Below are 8,761 nucleotides of genomic sequence, written 5' to 3'. Positions count from 1 at the left end.
AGCATGGTGGAAATTTCAGCTTCCGGTATCTTTCTTTTATTTGTAATAATATCTTTCATATTCTTAGCATAAGGATTTTTTTGAGCATATCAGTCAATCGCATACGCAAAAATATAGGTCTAATCATTTCAGCAAAGCGCTCAAAATCCTCATCATCCTTTTTCTTGGATGGTTTGGGAGGAAAAGGCATGGGTTTCTGAACCCAAGGCTCTCTTTCTTTACCATGTTTCCTAGCAACAAAGTCTTTCTTATCATAACGTTGATTCTTTGATTGTGGGTTATCAAGATCAACGGCAGGTTCAATTTCTACATCATTATCATTACTAGGTTGAGCATCATTATGAACATCATCATTAACATTTTCATTAGGTTCATGTTCATTGCCAGATTGTGTTTCTGCATCAGAAATAGAAATATCATTTGGATTATCAGGTGGTTCAGCCATAGGTTCACTAGAAGTTTGCACAGTTCTATCATTTTTCTTTTTCTTCATTTTAGAAGAACTAGGTACATCAATATTATTTCTCTGAGAATCTTGCTCAATTCTCTTAGGGTGGCCTTTAGGATACAAAGGTTCCTGAGTCATTCTACCAGTTCGAGTAGCCACTTTAACAGCATAATCATTTTTCTTACTATTCATCTCATTGAGCAGTTCTTTTTGTGCTTTAAGTACTTGCTCTACTTGAGTGGTAACCATAGAAGCATGTTTGCTAACAAGTTTAAGTTAACCTCTAATATTAGCCATATAACCACCCAAGTATTTAATTGTATCAGCATCTTGTTTTAATTGTCTACCAAAATAAGCATTGAAGTCTTCTTGTTTAAACATAAAATTATCAAACTCATCCAAGCATTGACTAGCAATTTTAGCAGGAGGGATTTCAGCTTTATCATATATATAGAGAGAGAATTTACCTTTACTACATGTGTTGGGTTATCGAGGTCTGGAGGTTCTTCATTGAATAAAGGATTAAGATCATATGTTTCTTCAATAGGCGGTAAATTAAGACCATGTATTTCTTCAATAGGAGGTAAATTCTTAACATCTTCAGCTTTAATACCTTTTTCTTTCATAGATTTCTTTGCCTCTTGCATATCTTCAGGACTGAGAAATAGAATACCTCTGTTCTTCGGAGTTGGTTTAGGAATAGGATCGTTAATTGGAGAAGGAGCTGGCTCAGGAGCTGGCTCCGGAGGTGTCCAATTATTTTCATTTGTCAACATATTATTCAATAAGATTTCAGCTTCATCCGGTGTTCTTTCCCTGAAAAGAACCAGCACAACTATCCAGGTAATCTCTGGAAGCATCGGTTAGTCCATTATAAAAGATATCAAGTATTTCATTTTTCTTAAGAGGATGATCAGGCAAAGCATTAAGTAACTTGAGAAGCCTCCCCCAAGCTTGTGGGAGACTCTCTTCTTTAATTTGCACAAATTTGTATATTTCCTTTAAAGTAGCTTGTTTCTTATGAGCAGGCAAATATTTAGCAGAGAAGTAATAGATCATATCCTGGGGACTATGCACAGAACCAGGATCAAGAGAATTAAACCATATCTTAGCATCACCCTTTAATGAGAACGGAAATATTTTAAGGATATAAAAGTAGCGAGATCTCTCATCATTAGTGAACAGGGTGGCTATATCATTTAATTTAGTAAGATGTGCTACAACAGTTTCAGATTCATAGCCATGAAAAGGATCAGATTCAACCAAAGTAATTATATTAGGATCGACAGAGAATTCATAATCCTTATCAGCAACACAGATAGGTGAAGTAGCAAAAGCAGGGTCAGGTCTCATCCTAGCATTTAGAGATTGCTTATTCCATTTAGCTAATAACCTTTTGAGTTCATATCTATCTTTGCAAGCTAAAATAACTAAAGAAGCATCTTGATCAAATAAATAACCCTCAGGAATAACAAGTGATTCTTCATCATCACTTTCATCTTCATAATCACATTCAATATTTTCAATCTCTATAGCCCTAGCAAGTTGTTCCTTGAGAAAATCACTAAGTGGCATAGTAGTATCAGGCATAGAGGTAGTTTCATCATAAGTATCATGTATAGCAGAAGTAGCATCATCAATAACATGCGACATATCAGAACGAATAGCAGAAGCAAGTTTAGGTGTCGCAAGCTTACTCATAACAGAAGGTGAATCAAGTGCAGAGCTAGATGGCAGTTCCTTACCTCCCCTCGTAGTTGAGGGATAAATTGTTGTCTTAGCGTCTTTCAAATTCTTCATAGTGTCCAGCAGATACAAATTCCAAGTGACTCAAAGAATAGAGCTATGCTCCCCGGCAACAGCGCCAGAAATTAGTCTTGATAACCCACAAGTATAGGGGATCGCAACAGCTTTCGAGGGTAGAGTATTCAACCCAAATTTATTGATTTGACGCAAGGGGAGCCAAAGAATATTCTCAAGTATTAGCAGTTGAGTTGTCAATTCAACCACACCTGGAGACTTAGTATCTGCAGCAAAGTGTTTAGTAGCAAAGTAATATGATAGTGATGGTAACGGTAACAAAAGAGTAATGAAAGCAAAGTAATATTTTTGGTATTTTGTAGTGATTGTAACAATAGCAACGGGAAAGTAAATAAGCGTAAACTAGTATATGGAAAGCTCATAGGCATCGGATCAATGATGGATAATTATGCCGGATGCGGTTCATCATGTAACAGACATAACATAGGGTGACACAGAACTAGCTCCAATTCGTCAATGTAATGTAGGCATGTATTCCAAATATAGTCATACGTGCTTATGGAAAATAACTTGCATGACATCTTTTGTCCTACCCTCCCGTGGCAGCGGGGTCCTAATGGAAACTAAGGGATATTAAGGCCTCCTTTTAATAGAGAACCGGAACAAAGCATTAGCACATAGTGAATACATGAACTCCTCAAACTACGGTCATCACTGTTAAGTATCCTGATTATTGTCACTTCGGGGTTAACAGATCATAACAGATAATAGGTGACTATAGACCTGCAAGATAGGATCTAGAACTCCCATATATTGATGAAAACATAATAGGTTCAGATCTGAAATCATGGCACTCGGTCCCTAGTGACAAGCATTGAGCATAGCAAAGTCATAGCAACATCAATCTCAGAACATAGTGGATACTAGGGATCAAACCCTAACAAAACTAACTCGATTACATGGTGAATCTCATCCAACCCATCACCGTCCAGCAAGCCTACGATGGAATTACTCACGCACGTCGGTGAGCATCATGAAATTGGTGATGGAGGATGGTTGATGATGACGACAGCGACGAATCCCCCTCTCCGGAGCCCCGAACGGACTCCAGATCAGCCCTCCCGAGAGGTTTTAGGGCTTGGCGGAGGCTCCGTATCGTAAAACGCGACGACTTCTTCTCTCCCATTTTTTCTCCCCGAAAGCAGTTATATAGAGTTGGAGTTGGAGTCGGAAGGTCTCCAGGGGCCCACGAGGTAGGGGGCACGCCCTACGGGGGGCCCACCCTCGTGAGATGGGTGTGGGCCCCCTGGTCTTCATCTTTGGCGAGGATTTTTTATTATTTATTGTAAGATATCCCGTGGAGTTTCAGGTCATTCCGAGAACTTTTGTTTTCTGCACATAAAACAACATCATGGCAATTCTGCTGAAAACAACGTCAGTCCGGGTTAGTTCCATTCAAATCATACAAGTTAGACTCCAAAACAAGGGCAAAAGTGTTTGGAAAAGTAGATAGGATGGAGACGTATCACGCCCCATGGTGCCCTCGGCCCCCCTACTCCGGTGAGCCCTAGCTCCGCTGCCACCGGAGGTCCACCCGGCATCTGTGCTCCTCCACGGCCTCCTCCTCGTCTAGCAGAGTCGACGCCCTGTTCGGCAGCCATGGCACCACCGCCGGCCTCTGTCTCGATGTCATGTCGTGCCACATCCCGCGAACCCGCCTGTCTGCTCGACCTCCAGGCCACCTTGTCGTGCCCTTCTTCTCCTTATTGAGGCCGTCGCCAGCGCCTGCCTCTGCCAAGGCCTTCCACCTCCCGCGCCTGCAGCGATGCTGCCCTGCTGCATATGCTCTTCCTGTGTGCCGCCTTCCTCGCTGAGCCCCATAGCGCCCCCTTCTCCGGCAACTAGCGCCCCTCCATGGACGACCACCACCACCGTTGCAACACCCAGAGCATCACGACCACAACCCTGCGGCTTTCAGATGTAATTGGTTCGTTTTGGCCGTTGGGTCACCGTTGGCGTTTTGTTGCAAGTACCTCGACTACCACTGGTTTCAAAGACCGCAAGCACCATTACATCGATGTGTAACCGCAAAACTGATGGTGACCTCGAAAATTTTGGTACTTTCAAGTTCGACCACATCACCGAGTACCCCTACAACAAGTGTACCTCTACCGCCGTCTTCGGAATTGCTAAGAACGCCAAGTACCCCTTCGAGTTGACAAGACCGACAAGTTTGAAGACCCCAAGTACCACGACGATCGATGCATAGTACCAGCACCTTTGTCGTGTACATCTACCGTCACCGAAGACCCATGTACGCCTATCATCACCCCGAAGTCGTTGGATTCGGCAAGTACCTCTTCGTAACGACCGAGTACCACTATCGTCGACCCTCGAAGACCCCATGGACGTCAAGTTCCTCGTTGTGACCCCGAACACATACCAAGTATGTACAACTATGAAGCGTTATCCACTACAACCATCGCGAGAACATCTACTTCCCTCTACAAACTCGATCCATCCCGAATGCACGCTTCGAAGGTATAACCGCCGGAACGACACCCGCGGACTGTATGCATGTGTGATGTATGAGATGCCCATGTTTGCACTGTGTCCGAGTTGTCTTCGCACCTTCCTTCCTCGTTTGCCTTGCCACCATCACGTGGGAACCCGGTAACCAGGAGCACCCCATCGTTCATCATGACACGCTCCCGTCACACTTCCTTTTGCACCGGCATCTCAATCGAGTTACCGGAACTGTAATGTTGCCGTGGCACCATTTCCGTTGTCGTTGTCGTGGCACCTGTCGGTGTCAAAACTGTCGGATCTCAGGTAGGGGGTCCCGAACTGTGCGTCGAAGGCAGATGGTAACAGGAGGCAGGGGACACGATGTTTACCCAGGATCGGGCCCTCTTGATGGAGGTAATACCCTACGTCCTGCTTGATTGTTCTTGATGATATGAGTATTACAAGAGTTGATCTACCACGAGATCAAAGAGGCTAAACCCTAGAAGCTAGCCTATGGTATGATTGTCTGTTGTTATATGGACTAAAACCCTCCTGTTTATATAGACACCGGAGGGGGCTAGGGTTACACAAGGTCGGTTACAAAGGAGGAGATATACATATCCGTATTACCTAGCTTGCCTTCCATGCCAAGTAGAGTCCCATCCAGACATGGGATGAAGTCTTCAATCTCGTATCTTCATAGTCCAACGACACGGCCAAAGGATATAGTCCGGCTGTCCGGAGACCCCCTAATCCAGGACTCCCTCAGTAGCCCCTGAACCAGGCTTCAATGACGATGAGTCCGGCGCGCAGTGTTGTCTTCGGCATTGCAAGGAGGGTTCCTCCTCCAAATACACCATGGAAGAGTTTGAATACAAGGACAATGTCCGACCCTGCAAAATAAGTTCCACATACCACCGTAGAGAGAATAATATTTCCACAAATCTAATCTGCTGACACGTTTTGACAGCATGACATCACGCCATGGCCCGGTTATTATTCGAACCGTTTTTCTCAACCAGCTCCGCACATAACGCGAGGAGGTTTTCTTGACACCTCTTGTCAAAGAAGAGATCGTGTCCCCCTTATTACGGGATTCTCATCAATACAAACGTGGGTAACCCAACCGTGCCTGTTGGTATGACTCCTAGATCTTAGGAAAGTCCCAAACGCCCACGAGGAGGATGCCTGATATTCACCCTCTTTATAAAGGGGACAAGGCTTTTTCTTTTTTCCCTCCCGCGCTCAATCGAATCCTTCCCCCGCCTAGAGTTCTAACACCCAAAGCTCAGGTCAGGTGCTTCGGACCTTCAACCATGTCCGGATCCAACCTTCAAGGTCGGTGGATGCCTTCCTCCATCACATAAGAGGACATCAAGAAGTTAAGAGAGGCTAGATATCTGACCACCGAAATTTCGCATAGGCTGCCCACCCGAGGGCAGGTCATCCCTACTCCCGAACCCAACGAGAGCGTTGTGTTCATCTCCCACTTCCTCCGAGGACTAGGCCTCGCTCTGGATCCCTTTGTTAGGGGTGTTATGTTCTATTACGGGCTGGATTTTCACGATCTGGCCCCGAATTTCCTTCTTCACATCTCATCATTTATTGTCGTATTGAGGCCTTCCTCCGCATTACCCCTCACTTTGGCCTGTGGCTCAAGACCTTCGATGTGAAGCCGAAGATGATCGAGGTGCTTTAATAAGCAAAATCACTGACGCCCCATGGCCAGAGGGTTCCTTCCCAGAGGTGTCCGGATTGTGGCAGCGGGAGTGCTTTTACGTCACAGCTCCCCGAAGTGCCAAGTGGGTAGCTGCCCCACCTTTCGCTCGGGCCCCTCACCGCAACTGATGTCATGGATCAGCAAGGGGCTGAGCTGGGGTCCAGCAAAGGACGTGCCAATACTGCAGAACTGTATCCGAGATCTCTTTGAGAGAGATTTCAGTCTGGTTATGGTAACGCAAGTTATGCTAGTTCGTCGAATCCAGCCTTGCAAACGCCGACCCCTCCGCATGTGGGAATTCAACCTGGAAGGACCGCGAGCTATTTAGCATTTCCCCGGCATAACGCTCGAAGAGATGTACAAATCATTCTTCGGACCCCAAATAGAGTGTCCGGACACCACCGAGGACATGGGTCTGAGCTGCAACCACCCTGCTGCCCAAGTAAGTAATCCCATGTCGAACCTACTGTCCTTTTATTTATCATGGCATCATTCTAAAGAGCCGTCTTTTGACCTGGACTAGATAACAAAGGCGATGATGATCAGGTGTTCGGCCCCCCTTCCTGAGGGCTTGGACAATCCGGTACTGGACAAGATGCTCGAGCCGGCGCCTTATCCAGTGTCCTCAAAGGAAGATGATGGCGGGAATAAAGAGGGCGAAAGCGGGCCTCACTCGCTACTTATTCCAGCCGGGGGAATGAGCACCTCCGCGAGGGAGGATAATCAAAGGGAAGAATCTGACATTCTCTCTCCCCGGGGAAGGAAGAGGACTACCTCTGAAGATCCGGAAACTAAGGTTTCCAAACGGGAGAAGAAATCTTCATCAGCGGGTCCTGCCTCAGAGGGTATTCTTGCTGCACAATGTCCGCGCGGGGATCAGCCCTCTACCGAGCTGTAAGTAATCGAAAAGTACTTAATAGTGAAAACATCCTACCTTACTTCGGAAGACAATAACCGATGCTTATAAATTGTAGTCCGGATCGTAGCCCTTCTCGACAGAGTTCATCATTGGGGGATCTTCTTCCGGAGATGATGGAGAGCGAAACGCCTCCCCCGGACACCCCGCCTCAAGAAGCGGGCGACCTTGAAGTGTCGTCGCGAAGCGTATCTCCGGATCCACTAAGGCCAGAGGATAACCCTTTGGCTGCCTGGAATCCCCAGTATTCGGCTCCTAAGGAGAGTGACAGCAAGGGTCCGTACAGTCTGCGGTCGGACGCGCTAAAGGATCTTCTGGGGCAAGCGGCCGTCTCGGAAGCGCATCGTACGCTAATGGGTACGGTAATTGAAAGGATTTCATCCGCTGAAAGCAGTTTGCATGAAGCCTTTATGAGTCTACTGAAAGGCTTCGAGGTACGTGAAATAATGTATGTTTTTAACAGTACCACATACGTTAGGTATGCCCTATGCAGATAGTAGCCCCTGAGACTCTGGTTGTCGTCGAAAACGGCGGCAAACAGAGGATCATAGTCCCAGGTAATAACCAGACCGCCTTGATGTGCAGGTGGCTGAAGCTCCGGTGGCTAGCCGGACTGATGGGTTTGCCGAGCTAAAGCGGCAACTTGATGCGGCAGATGCCAACATCGTGCTTGTCAACAAGCGGCTTGACGAGGCACATGGTGAGTGATTTCTCTGGTGATCGTCACATAATAAGAGTAGCATGATGCCAGTATCTTTAATATGTTGTGACTGAAGATGGAGCTACCACCGTGGAGACCCTTCGGGCGGAGCTTGGCCGAGCCGAGGAGCAAGCAAGGAGTAGCAATGCGGCCGCTCTAAAGGCGGCCGACGAGTTAAGGGCTGAACAGGCCGCATTGCGAGTGTAAGGAAAAAATAGCCAAGATGGCTGCAGAGTTGAAAGATGCCGCTGACCGTTACCATCTTCTTGAAGAAGAAAACCGGGCGAAGGCGACGAATCTGGAGAAGGCCCTGGTGGCTGTCAAGGAAGCCCGCTCCAAAATTAGAGTGACGAAGGAGGAGCTGAATCAAGCTGCGGATATCGTGTCTGGGAAGCCCTTCTTGTTGCGGACTAAGTTCGGAGATCCGAAGTATGCTCCTTTGGACCGGCTATGGAGTTCTGCAGACGCCTACATGGATTTGGCTACAAGTGCTGCTGATGCGGCCGAGTACTTCAAGGATCAGAAAGGTCCCGAAGTGGAAAAGTTGTTCTGGTCATAGTTTCACGCTCCAGTCCGTCCGCTGCTGTTGAATGAGCGATTGGCCGAGTGGGCCGAGCTCCATAGGTTGTCCGGACTTGCCATGAGGTCCATTGTGGATCACCTATGGCCGGGAGGGCCAAGGCCGAATAGCTACTTTAGCTTAGTGCA

This window comes from Triticum urartu, chromosome 7A (assembly GCF_056163025.1).
Source record: "Triticum urartu cultivar PI428250 chromosome 7A, HENAU_Tu73, whole genome shotgun sequence".
Taxonomy (NCBI): Eukaryota; Viridiplantae; Streptophyta; class Magnoliopsida; order Poales; family Poaceae; genus Triticum; species Triticum urartu.
Note: the sequence above shows the minus strand (reverse complement) of the source record.